This window comes from Halictus rubicundus, chromosome 15 (genome assembly GCF_050948215.1).
Source record: "Halictus rubicundus isolate RS-2024b chromosome 15, iyHalRubi1_principal, whole genome shotgun sequence".
NCBI classification, from domain to species: domain Eukaryota; kingdom Metazoa; phylum Arthropoda; class Insecta; order Hymenoptera; family Halictidae; genus Halictus; species Halictus rubicundus.
In genome coordinates, this window is record NC_135163.1 from 6,924,643 (window position 1) to 6,944,296 (window position 19,654).

A 19,654-nucleotide genomic window follows, 5' to 3' on the forward strand; every position below is an offset into this window, starting at 1 on the left:
AAAGCTCTGAAGCAAATCGACATAAACCAGCAAAAGTTGTGTTTATCAAAGTGCCAGAAAAATTACAGCACCTTTTTGGAGCTTCGTACACCATTTTTCAATTCGTAAATTGGTGGGAAATTGACATGTTTACAAATACTTTATTTTGCCGCTCAGCTAGGACTGCATGCTGAAACAACGTGCGACGTCCCGGCGAGAAGATAGAGCGAGAACGACTACTGTTGTTTGGATTTAGTCGGCAAACGCTTTTGCTGTTTTAACCTGTTCTCCACTCTCTCTCTCTCTCCTCTCTCCTCTGTCTATCCTTTCCGGCGGTCGTTGTCGTCGTCGTCGTCGCCGTGCGCGCTCGCCCTGTCCTTTTTCGTGGCCGGAGTCCCCTTTATAGTCTGTTCTCCTCGTTCCTGTTCCTTTCTAACTCGGATCAATCGGAACAATGATTCGCAGGCGGCCTTGCGATAACGGTACTACTTTACTTTCCAGGCTTATGGCAACGCGGAATTAACACTCCGTGTGACACAACCGACCGCCATGTTTCCTGCGGTATTATTTCTGACACGGAGGCAAACTGTCCCGTCGACTATAAAGGGAACACGGAAGCGCCGAGCATGAAGCATTGTTCTCGCTGCTGTTCCTTTTAATTTCGTGTCTATTTTAGTCTATCTCGACAACATGGCGGCCGTAGATGCCCGAGATGACTGGAAACGGCGTCAACCTTTCGTATTCCAGAGCTGTTCAGCGTCTGCCCGTACGGGCGTACACATAACGGCGGGCACGAAGCCACGCCCCTGCGGGCGAGGCTGCACGTATTTGTCCCCTACTCTAATTTCCCTTTCTACCGCGCTTTCTAATCACGTGACACGTTCCGCCTCCGTTATGATCTCCGGTGCTGGCAGAGAGTGGGGGTAAGTCTTTCCCCTCATCTGGCGACACTGGATTTGCCCGTAGCTGTGCCCACGGGCATCGACGGGCGCCCTTGCCCGCTAACAGACACGTTGAGCAGCTCTGATGTATTTTCTCTCCCGAGTGTTTGCCGCCGTCTTTGTGTTCGAGCCTGTACGATTTTAAATGGTTAATTACAGATTTCGATCTGGATCAGTTTTCTACGCGCGCCGAGGGCACCGGTCTGTCTGCCGATGCAATACAATGTGCATTTCGCTTGTAAATTATTGCCGCCGTAATCTTTTTACAAGTGGCTATAAAGCTAAAAGCGAGCGATTCAATGCGTCGCAGACGAGATCGTAAAGCCCGAGTGTGCCCGTACACGTGATTTCGTACCGCGTAGAAATAAATACACGGGGAGAAAAAGATTGTTCAGGTTGAGCACCATTGCTCACCGCTGTTGCACGTTTATCTTCCCACGTTGATGTTTATAAACAACGGCGGTTCCGCGGGATTATTGCATTTAAACATTCCGCCAGATAACAATACCAACGTGGAACTGTCAATACAGCGCGACTCTCATCAACGTTCCGTTAAAAGCGCGCGCTTTTCACCAACATTCAAATTCAACCACAAACTCGGTAAATACACGCGTGTGCGCATGGTTCTACCGCGCATGTTTTATTTATCTTCCATGGGTAGCATTACGCGTTAATACATACATACGAACACCGACCTGCAACGGGCGATTCTCTAGCCGTGCATTTCAATCGAAAAATTTCCCAGACATCGTTCAACCTTGAGCGAAACACGGACTGTATATACTCGAGCACCGTGCAAAATCATGGCGGGGTTCGTCGGCCGCGGGCTACCAATCCGCAGAAAGAACTTTCCCGACGGATCGTCGGGGAACAAAGAGATGGAACGTCCGAGTCAATACACGGCCCAAGGTCATTGCTACCCGTCGCCGACGCATCCTCAGTATTTCCGATTTTCTTGTCATCCTTTTTTCACCGCCGCGTGCAGACTGCTCGCGCGAGCCACTACTGTAAACATTCGAACGCACCACACATTTTTAACTTCCCTAGCCGCCCCCGTACTGAACAAATAAATAATTCCAAGAAAAAAAAATGTCCGCGATAAAGAACGTGTACACAGTCGAACCTATACAAGGTGTACCAGATTTTAACTGTCTCCTTTCTATTTTGTATTTTTGTCATGGCGGATCTTTATCTTCGTAGATTCGCGATAAGGTAGAGTGACTACATTACCGTCAAAAAATGATTTTACGTGCCTCAAGTTTTCTTCCTTATATTGGAATATTTTGTCGCTGGTAAAGGGCTCATTCGAAAGAGGATGGTTCAATCTAGTGCACGCTGGTCAGGAGTTGCCGAGATTATGCAGATATTTTAGAAATTATTAATTAAAAAGTCACGTGACTATCCCGGGCCCTTAAGCGAGATTCGAATTGCGCGCCATCTTTATTTCGTTGTTTTGGCGGGCTGGACATTTCAAAGCTGTCATGTAGACGACACTTTGTGATAGTATGCATAGAATATACGAGCTACACGAATAAACAACGGTCCCTACTATATTCAAATCGAATGCACCTATCGATTGATCGTTCCATTGAGGTTAATGCGTACATCGGATCTCGTCTTTCGAACTGGAACACTTGCAGAACCAATTCCCCCTCTCCGATAAGAATAACGTTCGAATAATTCGGGATAATTGATATTGTTCTAGGTCCGAATGATTCGAACGTTATTTACAGTCCGAGCGTGCAGCTCGAATGAATAAGGCACGAGGAATTCAACGAAAGAGATCCGTGCACGTCTGTCTCTGCACACGTGCACGCTTTGTTTTCCCACCTGGTGCACGGCACACGTTTTCCTGCATACTGGGTGATCGGCAACGGTTGGGAGACAATTTCAAGGGTGACTCTTCGGGACAAGATACACAAAGACTCGGTATCCGGACGAACTAAAGCACGCCGGAAGTCAAACACGACGAAACTTTTCAATTGCGTAGCGCGAGTGGAGCGTCTGCGAAGTTAAGACACGTTTCGCGCCGCGTGAGTGATTCACCGTCGGTAACTCTATTATTTTTATCGATGGTGGGACACGTTTTCTTTTCGACAACGAACCTACGTAACTTTACCTACCTTCGGTCGACGGATAAACGAAGAGGAACTCTGAGACGGAGTGACACCGGTTTTCGATCTGTTTCTGCCGAGGATTCACCGGGGACCGAGATTTTCTCACGACCCTGAACCTGTCGAGTCAGGAGGAAAAATGAATGCGCGTTCGGTGCACCGATAAGATAGCCGCGGTCGAGGCTCTCATCGACGTCACGGGAAGAAATATTGACAGTGTCAATTTGACACCCTTGTTTTGTGGCGAGTCGGATATCCCCCCGAGGCATCCTGAGATAACGCGCGGGAAAGGATTATGTAGGTGCCGTCTTGGGAGACGAACACGACTGCTGGATAAAATGATAAGACGCTGCAGGAACTACGTGGAAATTGTTTAATGTTTCCCTAGATTGAAGCGGATTCGACATCGACTCTTGCATGTAATAATAATTGTAATATTTCTCGAGAAGAAGTTCTTTCAGTATTTAGGGACAGAAAACAAGTGTCCGCTCTCGTCCTGAGGATCGCAGGTGGTTTAAAAACAAGGTTCCGGGTCAAACCGAGAAGATAACGCGTAATCAATGAAAATGTAAGCCGTGGAACGGTAAACAACGATGCGTTAGACGAATGCAATCAGATACCCGGCCGTCGCGTTCAGAATATTTTTTCGCCGAAGAGGTTAGCGGTTAACGGCAGATTAACGCGATCGTTTTATATCTTATCGATTTTTCCGAAGCGGTGGGAACAACTCTTTTGTTTCGGGCCGACCTCAGTGGTATCAATGTCACGTGTCGAAGATTCTCGCAAGTTGTTCGTGCGTATATTGACGATGATTGAATAGAGCAAGATCATTAATTGCTCAATCGAGTTCGCTGGGAAGGGACACTTCCGATTCGATATAAATAACGAAGATAAAACGTCGTCGGGCCGTCGTAACGACATTCTATGCTGCGCCTCTATCGACCGTTATTGCACAATCTTCCCGCGGAGAATTGAATCGGCGTCGAAGGTAACGACGTTTACACGAAAACTTCGTTATCCCGTCGTTTTTCCCCCATCGATAATTTCACGTTTGCGCGGCCGAACCTGATCTGTTCTTAACCTGTCCGGGGGAACCGTATCAACAACGACGCCGTTTAAAAACGGCCGTTAAACGATCCGATCCTCGCACAGCCGGCCAACTTTTCCGATTAACCCACTCCCACCGGTCAGAACGAGTTAACTCGTCGTTACTATTCATCGGCACCTGATTATTTTCCACGTCTCCTCCGCTTACCTGAAAAGTCTTTTAGTCTTGAGATAGCGGCGGATCGTTATCCTGATAACTTATGCGTTTAACGGTCTCACGGGGGTGTAAAGTACAACAAGACATTGAAACTTTAATGATTAAGAAATCAGCTCTGACATTTTTAATTCGCATAAGTAGTCTACAATGTTACCATACATTCATCACTTATTTATACACTTCTCGGCGATGGTACGGGGGTAAACTGTAAACTTCTTCGAATTATTCCTTTCTTCGTATTCGTGCTGGAAATGAATATGGAAGTACTCTCCGTAGCGGCGCGCGACGTTACAGGGGTAAACTATAAATTCCTTTGCATCGAGTTTTTCTTTTTTTTTTGTTTTCGTACGGGAAATAAATTGAATACGGAAGTTTGCTCTCCGTAGCGTCGCGTGACGTTACGGGAGTAAATAGTAAATACCTTCACATTTCGTTTTCCTTCATAGTAATCGTACGGGAAATAGATTGAATACGCAAGTTTGCCCTCCGTAGCGTCGCGCGACGTTACGGGGGTAAATAGTAAATACCTTCACATTTCGTTTTCCTTCATAGTAATCGTACGGGAAATAAATTAAGTATGGAAGTTTGCTCTCCGTAGCGTCGCGCGACGTTACGGGGGTAAATAGTAAATACCTTCACATTTCGTTTTGCTTCGTAGTAATCGCACGGGAAATAGATTGAATATGGAAATTTAACCTGCGTAGCGTCGCGCGACGTTACGGGGGTAAACAGTACATTCGCGCTAAGTTTTCTTTCCGTGTGTTCGCGCGGGAATTAAATTGAATATGGAAGTTTTAATCGGTGTTATTGTTCGAGCACGCTCCCAGGTGTTTATTAATGGTCTCCAAGTAGGCTAACGATAGGTTGAACGTTTGTTTCGCGTTCGTTCACATGTTTTCGTAGGTGGCGGAGTAACAGTTATCCGCTAACGTGGTGTTGATTCATTTGACAGGTCTTTGTCTACGGACGCTATAACAACGACTATACCATACACCGAGTGGCACCGGACAGGCTACTCGGTCGGAATCGTGAATTGAACCGATCGTAAAGATTCATGAAGCGTCGTTAAATAACACTTATGTTAATGATGGCGCACACGCGCATACGGAGAACAGTTTGAATCGCAGAAACGCGACCGTTACACACCGGCGCGCGCACCGCGGCGATATGTATGTACGCGGGACGCATATGGCCGGCGGCCAACGATTCAAAAATTTCATGTTAAATCTAATTCGGTCGGGCCCGAAGGCGGCACGCGGAAAATCTTCCGTGTCCGAGGTATCGGTGTCCTTCCATTGAACGCGTCTCCTCCTCGTGGCCCCGTCCTCCACTTGAACTTCACCCAATCGACTATACTGCACGCTATATGTAGACGCTATACTACACCCAGCCGAGTGGTAATTCAATATAAACAAACGGCCTGCGTGATTCGTTCGAGAGCTTCGACTGCGAATTCAATTCGAGTACGAGCTTATGCCGTGCGAACAAGATTTTTCGAAAATTCTAGCTAATGTACACGGTGTTCCTACAGGATCCTTATACAAGGCGTGACTACGTTTGACTGCATAAATACTGTAGGAGACAAATAAATTTTTTCTATGTTCACTTGGACTTGACTATTACGATCACAATAAAAATATACATATAGTCCTGTTTACAACCAACACATAGATGACCGAGAAATCTTAAAAATATGATCTTGGAAAAATGTTTACTCTCGCCACAATGTTTGCCCCCTTTGAACGTTATCGTGTTTGACAAACGTATTAACGGCAATAGTAATTGTAATCGTAGCGATAACAAAAGTATATAGTACCGTTGAAGAAAAAAAAAAAAATACCGTTGACCTTGGAAGTATTGGCCACATTGTTTGCGCGCCTCTAGACCTTATCGCGTTGAATAGACTTATGAATGGTAATGGCGATTTTAATTGCAAACAAATTCATTGTAGTAGACACTGCCGTTGAGAATATTATTAATGAATTCGCGGTGGGTAAAACCCCGAGTTCGAGCCATGGAAAACGCAGTATGTATAGCAATGGCAACGAACGCGATAGTGGTGCATAGGCCCCCGGCGTCAGACGATTTATAATATTTTATGTCCGACCTGATATTTTTAATCTGTGTTTGAACTCTCCGCGCGCCAAGAGTTTTCATGGTGATAATACACCATGAGATAAGCGTGTTCGGAAGATAGGGCTCCTTGAACTTTCCGCGCCCTGTGCGTATGCAACCGATAAGGTTGTAAACTTAGAACTACCGTCGATTTATGTGTGTATTTCTGTCGGAGGGATCGCAATCGCTTGCTTTTGTAAAATGAACACGAGCCATTCAGGAGAAAATACCGGTATTCCAACACATGTGTACTTATTTTATCATATTCGATAATATTCTGAATAAACGATTTCGTATAATTATTTCCAATGTGATCGCGTACAACGAGCCGCGTGCAACGATGTTTTTAAATAACATGAAATGTAATTATATATCTAGACTAGTGTGAAAACAATACCTCTGCATGCATGTTATTGAATACATTTCTTACAGAAACCTATTGGCAGTGTATCCGCCGCAAACACGTTCATTACGTCTACCACAAATAAAAGAAGAGCTGCGTGATTGGATTACGGGATATTGAATAATTGAGCGAACAGTACGCGCGAGTGCGTTTTAACTATTTTTGTGCTATGAGTAGATCCTCTGGCTAATTTAGCTCGCTCTAAAACGTTCTAAAGTTACAATCCGAAGTTTTTCCTTTCTCGAAACTACCTTTTTCTTCAAAAACCAAAAATTTGTAAAACTCGCATTAATTTTACCGAATGTGCTCCAGAACAACCCACCACCCCTCGAGCATTTCAAACAGAACAGAGCCTGGCCGAGAACGATCGGAAAACAAACGGAACAATTTCGCGCGAATCTCGCGGGCAATTTCCATCGTGCCCGAAGGCGGAAGTTAACGAAGGCTTGTTTAAATGATCGTTTGTAGTTCTCGACGGCGATTCGTTTCCGTTTCAGCCGGCTCTCGTTCGGCGCGTTCACGCGACGGCTAAATTTGTAATATAATTTTCTTCTTCTCCGGCTCTAAGTATCTGCGGGCCTCATCGGGCCTCATCGGGCCGCATCGGGCCGTCCCTCTTCTCTCTTTCATAACGCGGGCGAAAATAAAGAAGACGGAAGCCGCATGCAAAACGGCTATTGCGGCGCGTACGTGTGACGGTGCGGCGCTGAATGAGCCTTTAATTGCACAGATAAAAAAAATATTATCCAAGGCCCACAGCACGGTGTGCGCATACTGCACACGCGAAACCCACGAAAAGATAGCTCCGCCCGACAAAGTGTAGGTTATGCATCGATAAGACTATTTCCGTGACACGGAATAATCAAGCATCGGTTAGATGCACCGGCGATACTCCGCATGCAAACTCGCCGCGAGACCTTCCACGAACGGAACCGTCGATTCCTCAAACGCGAAATTTTTCTGCGCCGATTATGATTGTCGGAAACACTCGAAGCAACCCCTCGATATAGTCTCCCATTCGACAATTTTCGAACGATCGGAAAGTGAGCGAAATTCAGCGGAAAAAGTTTTTCACGTAATATACGGAAAGATATTGCATATTGCGTCAGTATTTCCAATGCATCGAGAACTATAAGTTAAGTGCTATCGACTGTACCCGATGCGCGTCATACAAACGGGGGGGATGATTCCCCATGAAAAAATAAGTCGAAAGCATGCGTTTCAGTCAATCCGAGAGAGACGGGAGGTCCGTGCTGTGACATAGATCGTGCAGGGCTACTATTTTCCTGTGCAAATATCTTCGTCTCTTTAAAAGATTTATGAAGCTGAAGATAATTTATTGTCGTTCCTAAATCGTTTTATTCTCTCGACTGTTGTGAATTGTAACTACCTATTTTTTCCATAAACTCATTAAATCCGCAGTCTACTAATGACCATTTTAAACGTATACGTACACGTCCACCGTTTATTAATTCGAAGAGCAGTTTTCAACCCCTTATCTGTCCGCGCCCTTTTCAAGCGCAATTAACTGGGACGCGAAGTATCGTTTGCAAAAATTTTTTTACCGCCTTTCCGACTTGTCACCGGAAGCTTCTTAATAGGTCTCTTAATGACTGTGCTGGAAAGCAGCTTAATCATTTTCTTTCAGACGATGATGTCGAGAGATGTTTCCGGACTACGTTGCTCTGAATAATTTGTTTGCTAATGGATATAATCGATTTATTAAGGGACAGCCAACTAATCTTTGATCAATTGCTTAAAATACAATTTTCGTGCTCTTCTAAATTTCCTATAACAATTTTAGTACTGTTCTAAATTTCGTGCATCAATTTTCACTAGATTGCGAATTTTATGCACTCATAATGAAAACGAGTAGATCATCATGAAAAGATTAAAGAAATGTCTACGTGGCTTCTGTGTTTATAAACGGTTGTAGAATGTTTTATAATCAGTCTGCATCGTTTTACGTAAACATCCACGAATGACACGTACATTTGATAAATTCTATTCGAAAGCTTCATCATCACGTGTCTAACGCGACACGATAAGTCAAGGGGTTAAACCGCCGACAGGAGTCATGAAAAATGACATGGGAGGATGGGGGCAGAAAGGAGGGGAGGAGAATTTTCTATCGAATGGAACGATATTTCCGAGTCGCTCTCGAGCTTGGAAGCATGCACCACAGTGCAGAATCGATTATCTGGTTCTACAAAGTCATACATAAGAGAGGGGTCGAACGTGACCCGGCATCGGCGGGTCGAGGGTTAAAGTCGTTTCACAGCCGACAGCTCGATGATCGCGTGTAGGAAGCGTTTCCTGTGTTTTTCAAGGGGAAGGCTAGCTTCGAAAGGTCGGCACACACACATACGCAGAAGCAAACGCAGCGATTGGTCGCGAAAATCCTCGAGGGGGTGAGAGGGTGGGACATAAACATCCTTTTGGCTGCGTTCGCAAAATCGCGATGGCCATTTTCTCGGAAATGGTAACTCTTCGCCCCATTCCGAATACAAAGGGTTAATTTAAACGAATAGCTAAAAATGTGGATGGTTACGTTTTTGTTATTTTTGCAAAATTATGTAAAATAGTCGTTTTTAGTGCCCCGTGAACCTACCGTTGGAACTGAGGTTTTGTGTCTTTCAATTCGCAATTTACAAAATCGAAAAATCAGCCACCTTATCGGAGTTAAAAATTCCCAGTCTGTTGATGACAATTTGCACGAGACTTTCTTAACACGGGTTCGCGAAAAGCTGAGGAAAGAGAAACGGAAAGAGAGAGTGTCGCCTGTGCCCGGTGATGGACAGCTTACAGCTGGCTTTACACTTATGCCAATCGATAGTGTTGTTCGACGACCAACCCCTTTGCACCTCTCGAAACGAGTTGCACATGCGAGTCGCGAACATCGCGGTATTCGCGAGAAGAGTATGTCACGTGTCTGACCCCCACGGTTGTTAGGAACACGCATCGCAATACACGGTGTCGCATATACAGGATGTCCCAAAAATGATGTCCTCCCTTAAAAGTGGTGATTTATTCAATAGCATATTCTCCATTCTGTTCTACTACTTTTTGCCATTGAGGTAACTTGTCATATTACTGAATAAACCTATAAAGAAATATCTTATTTTCATCTTCGATTTTTAATTTAAAAACTGCTTTCGTTCCAACTCAATAAAAAAAAATAAAATGGGTGCCTCGTATCCCCTGCAGTATCAGTCCAGAAGACAATTAGGCGGTTCTACTACTTTTTGCCATTTTTGAGGTAATTTGTCATATTAGTGAATAAACCTATAAAGAAATATCTTATTCTCATCTTTGAATTTTAATTTAAAAACTGCTTTCGTTCCAACTCAATAAAAAAAAATAAATAAAATGGGTATCCTATGCAGTATCTGTCCAGAAGACAATTAGGCGGTTCTACTACTTTTTGCCATTTTTGAGGTAACTTGTCATATTACTGAATAAACCTATGAATAAAAATCTTATTCTCATCTTCGAATTTTAATTACAAACAGCTTTCGTTCCAACTCAATAAAAAAAAATAAATAAAATGGGTATCCTATGCAGTATCAGTCCAGAAGACAATTAGGCGATTCGTTTCGTATAGAACAACCAAAAGTGCATTCCTCGGACAAGCTGCACTATCGCGAATCTCGGCCAGCGAAACAGCCCTAAATTCTATCGACGACGCCCCGCGCATTGTTTGCGTTCGCACGCGAGGGGGTCCATGTTTTGACGCGAATATTCGCGAGAGCATGAGCGCGAGCACGAGGGCGAGAACTCGCTTGAAATATGTCTTCGAGATAAAGAAAGAAATGGCGCAACCGGTCGACGCGTTGCACCGTCTCCTCGTTATCGCAAATATTTGTGTTTACAGTGCACTTCGCATCCGAAGTGCGTATGCATTTCTTGTTTACACTCGCGCCGAGGAGGGATCCGCGACGCAGTTTCGACGGAAACCGCGACATGCGGGCGCTGCGGACCCGTGTAGGAGGATCTAGCGAGATCGCCTGTCGATCATTCGCCTTCGTCTGTCTCTCGCAATTGATGTGGACAATTTTGCACGAAGATCCAGAATCTCGTACTGCACCACCGCAACGCAAACGTTCTCTCAGCAATTTTCTCAATACTTAATACTTAATACTGCTTCGAGTGGTTCATAAAAAAGTATACGGTTCCATCTAAAATATCAGAGTTGACCTTCAGATCTCCTAAACGCCTCCGCTCATAAAGAATATATCTCAGAATGATTCTACGGATGCACTTAATTAAACATCTGTAGAAATAATATTTTTGTAATATTTTTGTACAATTTAGAATTCGAGGCGATCAAGTCCGGTGCCCCACGGAGCTTCCCCTTCTACGACGCTATTCCCCCACTCTCCCGCCACGGCCCGGTCACGTGACTAATCCGGAACTGGCAGAGAGGGGGTATTCCCCTCGATTCGAGTCAATTCCCCTGATTTGGCGACGCTGAGAGCGGTTTTGGGGCCAGCGGAGCTAGTTGTTGGCCCACGGGGGCCACGAGCAGAGTATCACAGGCTCGGTAGTACGATGGAACCGGCGAATCTCGGGCAAGGGGTAAATATTATCGTGACTCGTTCGGCAGGCTAAAATAATCGACCGCTCCCTAGACGTGTTGCGGGGCCGACAAAGCGGTAAACGGAACGCGATCCAGATATCATTCGGACGGTTATTTCCGTGGAACGTGCTCGCCGATATTTGTTTCTCTATTCCGTGAACCGAACGGCGAACTCGATCGCAAGCCTGTAGGCGAGACGAACGAACGAGCCGAGCGCGGCTCGTGTGCTACACGGTGAATTTGAAATCGAGCCGCGACGATGTGTGTTTGCATGTGTGTATGTGTGTGTGTGTGTGTGGTAACCGAAAATATTCGAGGATTATTCTGTGCACGCGGTAACCGAGAAATCTCTCTCCACATCCGCCGCTACGATTAACCGTGTGTGCACGTTGCATGCGCGAGAGCTGCATCGTGCTATCCACAGACCGGGAACAATGACTCCGAAGAAGTCGACGTAGCGATTTTCCTCGCAACAAGTTTTACGTTACAGAAAGACGTGTTTTTCAGAAAGATCGTGACGATGTTGTTTTCCGAGATAAGAATTATTTCAGACTATATTTCCGTTGTTTCTCGATTCTGGAATTGAAAAAAAGAAAATTGGTATTTTCTAACTTCTATTGTGGTTAGTTGTCACACAGGTCTCTTATACCAAGCGGGCACGGAAAATAGTGTACAGGAAGTGCATAGAAAACGATTTCTCAACCGTTCCATTAATAACCAAAATTCCTTGTGATGTACGATGATGTTGCACTTCGTGGTTTCTATGCGTATTCTTATGCCGGAAATATAAATTAATCTGTGATCATCCGAGAACATAAAAATCGGCAATAATTCTGCTGTTTGTCGACAAAAGTATTAAAGAAGTTACAAATAAAAATAAATGTATATATGTATGATAAATGAGAATAAAAAGGAATTGAAAGTGGGTACCCGGTTATTGACATAAGGGTTAACATTGGATTCTCTTAGATCTGGCTTTTATGAGGAAATGGCATTAGCACGTTTGCTCGCAATATTTGGATATCAACGAGCAGCGCGTTCGGAACATTGTACGGCAGAATCGAGCCGTGTTCACTTAGCATGCAGATAACTCGTTAAGGCGCAGCCGTTTTATAAATAATTCGCGGCCAGTTCTAAAACGGCCAAGATTGTTGAACCACCACCGTGCACCATGCACCGGCCCGAGAGAGAGAGAGAGAGGGAGGGAGAGAGGGAGAGAGAGAGAGAGAGAGAGAGAGAGAGAGAGAGAGAGAGAGAGATTGCGAGCACGCACACAAACTAATTACAAGCTAGACGGAAAAACGAAGCGGTTGGTGCGCGCAACGAACCGCCGTCGGAAAGAGAAAGAAAAAAGAAAACCAGCCGCGATAAGGACACGTTATGTTCGCGGGAACGTGTTCGACGGTCACGTGGGACGCGCCGATCGAAGAAGCCATACTTCGAACGCGAAACAATAAATATTTAGCTTTCCTAGCAGAATCGTCAACGATCCGACCATGTTCTAGCGCGCTTTATCCGTTAGCCATGCTGAACACCTTGTTTCCATCAGGATACTGACAAGTGGCATTCATTTTCTGTTCAGGTTTCCCTTAACAGCGCCTCAAAATTGTTGCAAATGCAAAAACTGGACCTAAAAAAGAAACGTATTTTCTCTCTTAATTGCTTGAATAAATTATAGATATATATTATATATATTAAATATTAAAAGAATATTCTTAAGTCTCTATCGTTTTGTATTTTACACCTTTTTGTCATAAATGCATAAAATTCGTAGTAATTGCTCGGCTGGAACCAGTGTCGCCAGATCAAGACTTGTTCCCCCACTCTAATTTCCCCTTCCACCGCGCTGTTCACCACGCTTACGTCACGGCTCGGTCACGTGACGCGTTTCGTCTCTGTCGCGCATACTACGGTACCGGCAAAGAGGGGGTAACTTTTTCTCCTCGATTCGTGCTCCCTCCCCTCATCGTGGCTACAACCATGAACGATGGCAACGCTGCGAGCAAGCACTCTACTCGCAAACCGGGGCACAAATAGGTTGCTGTGGTTTTTGTAATACCGTTATGAAAGTATCGCTAATCGATTAGAGTTAGAGTGCAATAGGTCAGGAACAGCCTCTGACCGCAGCTCGACCTTATGCAATCCTCTATAAATTATGTATTCGCAATGTGTCCGGTGACTGCGCAATAGAGAAGCGACAATGAGTAACGAACGATAAAAATAATACAATAATACCGGTCAAAGAATTCGAAAACACAGGTAACAGAAAAGTGGAAACTTCAAGCGCTTCGAAATCATTTTTCACATGCACGGGAAAAAGTTACGTAGATTAGTAGACTCCAAGCGCAGGAGACCTCCAGTACGATGACGTGTGTACATGTGCGTCAAAACCTTGTGTTCAATGTTACACATACGAATATTAAGCGTACATTATAAAATACTAAAGTAGACTTACACATTTTTCGGAATCCTCCGTTCCTCCGTCGGATCCACAGCACATTATTATTGACTCAGGCGAATACGAATAATTGTTCCTGTTTTTCGAAGCCTGCACTACACAACACAGTTTAGGAAATCGCGAACGAGAAGATGTTACTCCGACCACGAACAAAATAATACTGCGATTTTAACCGCGTCGGTCGCGCGCACGTGTTACGGTCAGATTATATGTACTAGGCAAGTCAGACGCAAGGGTTTGTAAACACTATTCTCAAACTCTCGCGGCAGAGTGGCCGACCCCGTTTCCCGGAATTCCCTGTTTTTGTATTTAGTGTTTATAGACCCATGGCGTTTGACCTACGTATTATAATCTGACCGTGACACGTTCGCGCGAGCGAAGCGGTTTAAATCACAGTATTATTTTATTCGTGGTCGGAGTAACATCTTCTCGTTCGCTGTCACGATTTCGTTAACTGTGTTGTGCAGTGTTTAGTGATTGTGGCCCAATTATTCGGACGTATTCGCGTGAGTGAGAGGAACAGAAACAGAAAAATTTGTAAGTGTACTTTACATTAGTATTTTATAACATTGGCTCCCGTTCACTTATGAAAACGTACAGTTTCCTTTTTTTTTACCACTCGAATTTACACCGCGGAAACGTTGCCGAAAGAATAATCGATTGGTGCGATCTCTAGATCGGCCGATAGCGCGGCGCCTCCGAGAAACTTTGTGAAAAACAATTTCTTTGCAATTTTTCGCGAAACTTTCGGAATATGTATAATTGATACGGATCTACCGAACATATTTTTTAAATTTTCAATATAGGCCCGAATAAAAAAGTTGCGAACGACAACCTTTACCAGTTTTTCTCTGCAATTGGAATTTTCTGAAAAATTTTTCTCACGTCATGTCCAATATTTAAAAAATGTATCGTCCTTTTAAGTGTCCGAATATTGCCGTGATTTATTGTACGCCTCATTTTTTTTCTATTTATTTCGCATGAATAAAGTTGACTTCCGAGCTCTTCAATTGTAAATTAAAAATATTTGGCACGGTGCTGGCGTTAATAAAACTCCGTGTACACAGACAATTAGGGAAGAAAGCGAGCGTGTTTTTATGAGCGGGTTCGAATGGGACAGAGGCCGCGCGGATTCGCGGGGTTTATGGTTACGCTTTTTTTTTTGTTTTCCGCGGAAGACTAATTATAAAGACAGGAGTTTAAATTCGAGTGTCCTGTTCTTATCATTGTTATCTCGTTTCGTCGGAACTCGCGGCACGCTAATTACACCACGCGCGCGTGTATGCGTGTGTTCCGCGTGCGCGCGCGCGCATGTGTGTCGTCGGAGCGCGGCGCAATGTAAATACGCCTGGCAAAAAACCGACAGCTGGGTTATTGTATCCTCGTTCCGCGTATCGCCTGAGAAGCATGATTCATTCGTTGGCGCATGAAACACCGGCCCCGGGGTACTACGCAATTCATGGCAGTCACGAATTCGAACGTTTTCTCGTTGCCATTGTCCTTTTGATTGTGAGTCACGCCGCCTCTTGGAAATTCACTTTTCACCCGTACGCGAAAGTTGCACAACCACCGTTCGTATTTAAAATGAAAAGTCTGTCTAATTCGAAGCGGAAAGATATTTCATCGAAATTGCATTGCAACGGTGCAACTTCCGTCTCGGTGCACCGAGAGCGATCTGGCACCGTCTGCGTTAGCTCATAAATATCAGACGTTGGTCAATAACACGCAGATCCTGCTGCAAAATCGAAATTAGCTTACTCGATTGTAAAATACGGTAAACTCTTTTTTTAAAAATAATTTTAAGTATTACAGACGCAGCATTTTACCTAGGATGGTGGAGTTCATTGACGTTTAAATGGAGCCAAAAGTGGTTACATTGATCAAGATGGCGGACTGCAACCGATGGAGCACATTGGCGGCCATATTTCAATCCTTTTCTCCATTTTTAAAATTGTAGATTAAATTGCATTATAAATTAAATTCTATTTGCGATTTTCGAAATGCAAATGTGCCCAAGGACGTCCATCAGACCGACGACTCGCAGCCGATGGACCATATTGGCGGCCATATTGCGCGTTTATAAAAATTCAAAAAGAAACCATTCAATTCTTTTCTCGGATTTAAAAATTCTAGTTCATTGACGCGCCAACATAAATTCTATTTGCGATTTTCGAAATGCAAATGTGGGCAAGGACGTCCATCAGACCGACGACCCGCAGCCGATGGACCATATTGGCGGCCATATTGCGCGTTTATCAAAATTCAAAAAGAAACCATTCAATTCTTTTCTCTGATTTAAAAATTGTAGTTCATTGACGCGCCAACATAAATTCTATTTGCGATTTTCGAAATGCAAATGTGCCCAAGGACGTCCATCAGACCGACGACCCGCAGCCGATGGACCATATTGGCGGCCATATTGCGCGTTTATAAAAATTCAAAAAGAAACCTCTCAATTCTTTTCTCTGATTTAAAAATTGTAGTTCATCGACGCGCCAACATAAATTAAATTCTATTTGCGACCCGCAGCCGATAGAGCGTATTCTCGGCCGTGTTGTATGTTTGTATTAATTTTTAATGAACAGTGTCGAGTTGTGGGATGAACAATACCATTTGATTTGACCGTCCCGGACGGAAAAGAATTCTTTTCCTCCGCTGGACGGTTCGCACGATAACAGTCGGTGCGTCGAACAGTAACGGTTGAATTCGTCTCATTGGCCGGTATCATTAAGCGCTGATTAATAGATTGAAACGGGACACTGTATACGTATACGCTGTGTGTTCCAGAGTCGGGTAAACACACACGACCAAACGTGGCCTGGTGCGTACGTGTACGTACGTGTGCGCGGATATATTTCCGTACAGCGTATACGGCTTCGATTATTGGTTCGTCAACTGCGAGTGAAATCAAACAAAAACAGACACACATATTCACACACATACGGTTCGCGTTGCGTCGCTCGAGCGCCGCGACGCACAGATTGGAAAACAATTTTTTCCACCCGTTACGTGCTCCGCGTTTTATCGAACACTATACTCCCACGGATAACGCGGTTTCAATAAGCGAATTCTTTTTTTTCTTTTCTTGAAAAACCTCGATATTCCTTTCGAATATATTTTCATATTTAACGGTGCGATTTTCTTTGTTGTGGCGAATAAGAAAATTAAAATTTATGACGACCCAACTTCCAGTTAAACAATGCACGGTGCAATTATATGTAGAATTGTTAGACCGCGGTTTTTATGCATTGTTGATAAAAATGAGTAGTTGCAGTTCATAAAAGTAGACGTCAAAACAGTTTAAGAATGAATTAGAATTATTTCTACATGGTCCCCGGGTTTTTACAATTGGATAATTTTTACTTTGCTTAAAAATCCGCAGTGGAGCAATTGTTCTGATTAAAGTAATATTGAACGAGCCATGATATTAGTGAAAAAAGTTTTAATAAATGCACATTATTCGTCGTTCGTTATAAGAGTTCGTAACTAACGCGGGATCCAGGATTAGGTATTATAGCCGCCATAGCGCTCTGCAGTATAGGCGGTATAATGGAGTCATCGTCGAACTGTGAAGTTTTATATCATCGTAGCTTATGCGTGTCTGTGCGATCGAGTAACTACAGTGCAATTTAACGAAGCCTTTAGCGATTAAGTTCATTTTTTATGCACTATAATCACTTCATATTGTTACGATTTATTATACGGTCGATTTCCACCATCATCAGTTTCGAGAACATTTCGACTCAGGTTGGCAATGCATTTCCTCGCAGAGTACGACGGAGAAATTTCAGTAATCTCCGGAAAATTACGTCATTCCTCGCGCGCCGCGTTTCGAACGAGCAGGTTTATGAAATGTAAATGGTTTTTTAAACGCTAGATCCGAACTCGCGATTGTCAGAAAATGTACGACGGTGTCGGCGAACGTGTTAAATTAACTTTACGTTTCAATTCCTGCGCAGTTCACGTAAGAATGCCACGTTACGCTGTGCAGCAACGTAATAAACCATCACCTTATTCTTTTCAACGCGTGCCACGTATGTATGTATAACCGTCCGCGAGATTCGAAACGTTTTAATTAAAGCGCGGAACAGTGAATGGACTTCGTTATTTACGCGTGTTGCAACGCCTCGCGCACACCGGCCACGAACAATTCGACAATTACGGAATCATTTGCTCGAATTTGCCGAGAAATTACCTTTGCAAACGGGGAAAATATGTAACATCTCGAATCTAGACCATTTCCCAGCACATATATTTCTGAAACCGTTGAAAAGGCTCTGATTGAAATTTTTTTTCTGCGCCTTATCGTCAATTCCGTTAGATAAAATACGAGTACAACAAAAATAGATACAGTGATTGACAATTACTGATACGCGCACTGTGCATTTTTGTTCGAGCCTTAGCACATCGATAACCGACATGTACGGATGATAACGATCATCAATTCTTAACACGACGTAATATGTACACTTTCGGGCGCCGGTCACGGGTGACCGTCAGCAGAAACCACGCAAATAAACGCACATACCAATCGACAGCGATGTATCAGCATGGCGCAAGTAGAATTGCAGCGCCGGTCACCGGTGACCGGCGAATATATGAAAAGAACCGTGAATCGTTTCACTTTAGTAAGCCAACGGAAAATCGTTCGAGAATGTTAGAGTGGATTGTTGCATGCAATGTGCTCGGATAGAAAGTAGAAATAGAAAATGTTAAAAAAATGCTTCTCATTTTATAGGATCAGCAATGCAGGAGTATAACCAGCCAGACTATCCGGAATTTCGAATGGGCAATCAATGCTGTCGTCACATGTTGACATGAAATGGAACGCGCAAACGAGTCGGCTGGCGAGTTCGCAATTATATAAAATGTTTAAAAGATAAAAGCGGCCGATACGCAAATTGTTGATCGCGGACAGGCAGGCAGGTCGCGTCCTTTCGGCTGTTCCGCTGGTTTGGTTGCGCAACCGGGCGCTGCGGGTAAGATAAAAAAATATATATATATATTCGAGAAAAAGCGACGCAGAATTGCGTAGGTCGCGGTACGTGCAACGAACCGGCCGCGGACGCGGCCGCGCGAGTGATAAATGATAGCGAGGTTTTTGATCGCGAGAACCCCACCACCCGGACTCGCCGAGTTTAATCAAGTGCGCGCGAAGAAAATACGCGGTGCGCTTTCGTGCCTCGATAAAACGCGCGCTCTTTTCACGGAAGCGGCTACCTGTGCCCGACGCTGAATACGCGCGGTGATCGTCATCAATGGGAATTCTCCGCGCGTCCTCGTCACGATTTTCAAACGCTGCTGCGCAACCGTGTCGACTCGCCGCGAGGAATCTACCTAAGGACATAATCGGTTCTAGGATTTTTCCGGCGTTGCGAAACGTTCGCGTGAGCCTAACCAGCCCTGAACTTGCGCCATTTTGGTAGCGCTTCCGAGTCCGAACAACAGCCGCACACACACACACGCACACGAGTCGACCCAATAAACCGCCATTGTTCCCAACCTGCTTCCAAGGAAAAGAAAACTGACCACCGCCAACTTTTCACTTTTGCATTCTTGGTCGTTGTTCAAACAGCCTTTAAAACTTTGTCAAACATCGCTTCACACTTTCCATTATTATTGGCGCTCTCGCTAATGCGAGCTCACCACCGAGATTTGCAATGACTAATAGCTAGCAGTGACCACTCACGAATGAAATTGCTGTCGCTATTGCACGGTGCATTAAAGACTGTTGCATTATTTATGTTTGCTCTATAAAGAGTAGTTAATTGATTACCGGAAAGGAAAATGTTAAAAATAAT

General features: G+C 44.3%; 1 protein-coding gene across 2 annotated transcripts in view; it reads right to left on the bottom strand.

Moving 5' to 3' along the window:
• Positions 1–19,654, bottom strand: part of Ypel (Yippee-like) — a 29,810-nt gene that overhangs the window by 6,318 nt on the left and 3,838 nt on the right. Inside the window, exon 1 of one of the 2 annotated variants that reach the window (XM_076801200.1) lies at positions 13,851–13,873. The exons of the other annotated variant lie outside the window; for it this stretch is intronic. The gene's annotated coding sequence lies outside the window, so the exon portion shown is untranslated. Of the gene's footprint in view, positions 1–13,850; positions 13,874–19,654 lie in introns of those variants that run through there. 2 annotated transcript variants of the gene reach the window in all.